The following is a 5,638-nucleotide window of genomic DNA, read 5'->3' as shown; positions in this document are numbered from 1 at the left end:
AGCGGACCTCCCCACCCGGTTGTGTCAGGTCAGACCATAGGAACACTTTGGAGCAACATCCGGGCCAGACTCACAGCAAGATCCCCTCCGTGTAGACCCGACGCGTCCGTTTCCCCCCTCCAGGTGACGGCAACTGCACCATCCGTGAGGGGGGGGCACGCCCCGGAGACGCGTGACGGGCGTTTGCAACCGCCACAACACTTCCAGACTTGTGAGAGGCCGCCTACCCAAGATTTGGCGGCATGCTAGCCCCCGGAGGCCGCCGGCCACAGCCGTAGACGCGAGAAGGGCAATCCGCGTAGAGGGAATTTTTCGGAGACTTCTCCATCACCAAAAATTATGAAAAATAACATCGTTCCTATAGCACATGTGCCCGCGTCGTGCAAAAAAACTTATGATTTTATCGCGCTCCGAGTATTTAGTAATATTGACGCCGCATCATTACCGCAGAACGTCTACTACCGTGTCATCGCCGTCCGTGAGGGGGGGCCACGCCCCGGAGACGCGTCCCGCCTCTTCGGACATGCCACCACACCACCCCGCATGTATGAGGGCCTGGTGCGACGCTCCGGTGGCATTCCTACCCCCCCCCCCAGTGCCCCCGTCCCGCCTAACCCTGTAGCGTTTGACCACGGGATCTAGCCCTTTGACTTTGCATGGACGGGCTTTGACCAGTGGACCTCCCCACCCGGTTGTGTTAGGTCAGCCCATAGGACCACTTTGGAGCAACATCCGGGCCAGACCCACAGCAAGATCCCCTCCGTGTAGACCCCACGCGTCCGTTTCCCCCCTCCAGGTGCCGACAGCAAGGCCGTAGGCATAGATGGCAACCACTTTTTTTCGAAAAAATAGTCCCACCTCGCCCAGGGACAAGCAATTTGACCTGTTTAAATAGTTCACTAATTCATACGTTATAAGTTCCACCCATAGCCCCACCCATAGCTACACCCCGACCCAACCCAACACTAGATTCCCTCCGGTTCCACCGCACCCGCACCATCCCCACCTCTAAGTGACATCTGCTCTGCCTTCCGTGGAGGGGGGCCACACCACGGAGCCCCAAGACGGGCGTCTACGACCCAACCCAACACTAGATTCCCTCCGGTTCCACCGCACCCACACCATCCCCCCCTCCAAGTGACGGTGGCTCTGCCTTCCGTGGAGGGGGCCAAACCACGGAGCCGCAAGACGGGCGTCTACATATGCCAGAACACTTTCACACATGCATCGGGACCCGTGCGATGTTTCGGTGGCATAGCTACACCCCGAAGGCCATCGCGAATCCCAGTTGACCAGTAGATCTAGCCCTTTGACTTTCGCCGGATGGGCTTTGACCGGTGGACTCTTCCACCTGGTTGCGATAAGTCAGCCCATAGGAACATTCCCGAACACGGTCTGGACCCAACCCAACACTAGATTCCCTCCGGTTCCACCGCACCCGCACCATCCCCCCTCTAAGTGACGGCTGCTCTGCCTTCCGTGGAGGGGGGCCACACCACGGAGCCCCAAGACGGGCGTCTACACATGCCAGAACACTTTCACACATGCATCGGGACCCGTGCGATGTTTCGGTGGCACAGCTATACCCCGAAAGCCACCCCGAATCCCAGTTGACCAGTAGATCTAGCCCTTTGACTTTCGTCGGACGGGCTTTGACCGGTGGACTCTTCCACTTGGTTGCGATAGGTCAGCCCATAGGAACATCCCCGAACACAGTCTGGACCCAACCCAACGCTAGATTCCCTCCAGTTCCACCGCACCCGCACCATCCCCCCCTCTAACTGACGGCTGCTCTACCTTCCGTGGAGGGGGCCACACCACGGAGCCCCAAGACGGGCGTCTACGCATGCCAGAACACTTTCACACATGCATCGGGACCCGTGCGATGTTTTGGTGGCATAGCTACACCCCGAAGGCTACCCCGAATCCTAGTTGACGAGTAGATCTAGCCCTTTGACTTTCGCCGGGCGGGCTTTGACCGGTGGACTCTTCTGCCTGGTTGCGATAGGTCAGCCCATAGCAACATCCCCGAACACGGTTTGGACCCAACCCAACACTAGATTCCCTCCGGTTCCACCGCACCCGCACCTTACCCCCTCCAAGTGACGGCGGCTCTGCCTTCCGTGGAGGGGGCCACACCATGGAGCCCCAAGATGGGCGTCTACGCATGCCAGAACACTTTCACACATGCATCGGGATCCATGCGATGTTTCGGTAGCATAGCTACACCCCGAAGGCCACCCCGAATCCCCCCTCTAACCAGATTCCCTCCATGTCGATCGTTTCCCCCCTCCGTGACACGGCGGCAGTGACGTCCGTGAGGGGGGCAATCGATATACTATCGGGGCATGTTTTTAGTTTAGATAAGGCACATTTATGTTGTGAAAAAATACAAAATAATAAATATATAAACTAAAAATAAAAAAAATAAAGGTATGCCGACGGCAAGGCCGTCGGTATAGCTGCGCACACGGAGCTACGATCCCACGGATCGATGACATGGCATTGCACGCAGATTGATGACGTGGCAGATAGCATGGGCTAGGACTATGCCGACGGCTATGCCGTCGGCATATCTCTGCCACACCACAGGCCCTCACTCCCTCGGATCGATGACGTGTCGACGGCGCGGATCGGTGATGTTAGCAATTCTATGTCGACGGCCGCCGTTATCCCCCGTCGGCGTAGTTTTGACGCTGTCAAACGGTCGCCGCTAATCGGGTAGGCGGGCCCTTTCTATGCCGACGGCCTCTTCTATGCCGACGGTCCCCGTAGGCGTACCGCGAGCTGTCCCAACGGCCGTAGTATGCCGACGGCCCCCGTCGGCATAGATACACATATGCCGACGGCTATTCTACGCCTACGGCCTGCCCTTGGCCGTCGGCATATGTCCATTTATGCCGGCGGGGGCCGTCGGCATAGATGAGGCCGTCGGCAACTAGATAATTTCTGGTAGTGATTCCCGAACAGGTCTTTACCCTTTGGAAAAGGGCTTCGGCTTCTAGAAACATTATTGTTTAACTTTGTCCAATGATGTCCACCGCAGATATTCAAGGACAAACAAGTTCATATTATTTCATATTCTTAAATTAGCAACAGTAATTCTTAATTAAAAAATTTAACTTTGTTAAACTATGTCCATTGCTGTTCTTCAAGGACAATATTAAAAAAAATTGAATTAGCCCCAGCTATGTTGGAGCAAGCAAGACTTACCCTACAGAAATATGATGAACTTCCCCTTGCAATATCAACTATCGGTGGATTCCTAGCCATGAAGCCAAAAACTGGTATTGAATGGAAGAAGATACATGGTAATATTAGTAATGAATTGGAGATGAATCCTTAACTTAGGACAATAAAGTCAATTCTTATGAGGAGCTACGATGGATTGCCATACCATCTCAAGTATGCTTTCTTATACTTGTCCATATTTTCAGAAGACCGCATAATTAGATGGGGTTGCTTGGTGTGGCGGTGGGTGGCAGAGGGTCACTCAAGGGATATTCATGGCATGACTGTTGTTGAACTCTGTGGGAGGTACTTTGATGAGCTCTTGGATAGGAGTATGATCCTGCCAGGGGAAGGGACAGACCATTACAGTCGGAAAATCAACTCTTACCAACTTCTTGATATAATCCGTGAAATATGCATCTCAAAAGCTAGGGAGGAGAACCTTGTTTTCACGCTGGAGGAAGGTTGTTGTTTGAACGAGACACAAGGTGCAATACGTCATCTTGTGATAGGCAACAATTGGGAAAGGGATAAAGATTTGTTAGAGAGGATGCTAGACTTGTCACACATATGGTCATTCCTAGAGTGGACATCGTTTTTCATCTCGGACAATATGAGGTATGTTCGAGTGGTCAACATGGAAGACACACTAGATTTAAGGGCATCATCTTGATCAAATCGGGCAGCTCTGTCACCTCAAGTACTTTTCTCTTCGAGGATGTCAGAATAATTTGTGCTTGCCTAATTCTTTGCGGAATTTGAGGCTCCTTGAAACACTTGATGTTAGAGGTACAAGTATATTTCAGTTGCCAACAATCACTAATCTTTGGAAACTACAACACCTTCATGCATATTGGTATGAGAACAAAACAGTCAATGTCAAGGGAGAGTGTAACATAGTTGATGATTCTAGATATTCCGGTAGCCTAGGCAGATGTTACATTTTTTTTTAGACCACAGGTTTTAGATGCTGGTTTGAATAGACATGATATATTCAATCTACACCGCCACCTCTCTAATGGGGTTCTAGATGGTGTTATACTTCCTAAGGGGATTGGTAAACTGAAGGCCCTTCACGTACTATGTTTTATCGATGTTTCTCAGTGCAATGGAAAGGCTATTCTAAAAGAGTTTGGAGGGCTTACTCAGCTATACAAGCAATGAGTTGTGGTCTGCCATTGCTGGTCTCAATCAACTTCAATATTTGACGGTTACAGCAAAGGACGTGATCAGAGAGAGGAACGTGTTAGATGTTTGTTTGGGTGAAAGTTTGTTGCCACCAAGCAGCCTCGTGAGCCTCACTCTGGTTGGTATGCTAGTCAGTGTAGCAGAATGGATCCATAAGATTGAGATTCTCTCCAAGTTGGTGCTAGAGTGTACCGAATTGAAGAAAGATGATAATGCCATACAGGCCATTGGGTCTCTACCTAATCTTTCAGTTCTGCGCCTTAAGTGGGAGTCATTTGCGGGGAAACAGCTCCATTTCCAGAGCTCATCTTTCCCGAGTCTCATGGTGCTGCAGCTTGATGGGTTATACAAGGTCCAGTCAGTGTTGTTCGAAGAAGATGCAACGCCTAAGCTCGAGCTGCTACAAGTTGGTCGGTGTTGGAAACTTAATGCATTATCCGGGCTGCCAGCCCTCAAAAGCCTCAAGGAAATTCGGTTGGATGCCCGTAGAAGTGAAACATTGAAGGCATCGGTGCAGAAGGAGGTAGCGGAGCATATGAAGCACGTCACAGTGAATATTATTGACTAGACCCCTCTCCTCTGTATGTTTGTGTATTCCGGAGTGCTTATTTCCATCGGATTAGTGTGTGTGTACTTGCTTCTGTAGTCCTGTATACTAGTATATGTACAGTGAGGATTGTGCCTCTAGTACTGTATACTACTCCCTCCGTCCGAAAAATCTTGTCCCCGGAATGGATGTATCTAGCACCAAGTTAGTGCTAGATACATCCATTTGAGGAAAAAGCTCGGAGGGAGTAGTAGATACAACACTAAAGTTTATACAGTATTGCAGTTCTGGCATCTAGTGGTACGTAACTCCCAATATTTACAATATGGAGCACCATTTTTTATTACATTGCAGCAATAACTCATATGCTACATGTTAATGTACCAATTGAAGCCAGAAAAAAATAACTTAATCTGTCCATGTGGGTACTGGGTACCACAGGAACTAAGAAGCCAAAAAAGACTGTTGTGAGATAAGTCACATATTTGTATGGAGCAACAGCTTTCAAGACAGCTTGTGAGACTTCACAATTCAAAAACTTATGACAGTGAGAGAGAAGAACATGAAAGACAAACCTGGTGTTTAAACAAGCAATTCAGGCTCAAAGTTACAACCACCCTAACTAACATCGGTCATGGGCGAAATGATCCCAAATCATTCCACCACGCTCCT

The 5,638-nt window shown here is 50.2% G+C and overlaps 1 pseudogene; it reads left to right on the top strand.

The window, feature by feature from the left end:
• Positions 1-2,561: 2,561 nt before the first annotated feature.
• On the top strand, positions 2,562-4,987 carry LOC125516369 (annotated as a pseudogene).
• The last annotated feature ends 651 nt before the right edge of the window (positions 4,988-5,638 follow it).

The sequence above is a fragment of the Triticum urartu genome, chromosome 6 (genome assembly GCF_003073215.2).
Source record: "Triticum urartu cultivar G1812 chromosome 6, Tu2.1, whole genome shotgun sequence".
Lineage (NCBI taxonomy): Eukaryota > Viridiplantae > Streptophyta > Magnoliopsida > Poales > Poaceae > Triticum > Triticum urartu.
This window is presented reverse-complemented; position numbering and strand designations above follow the sequence as displayed.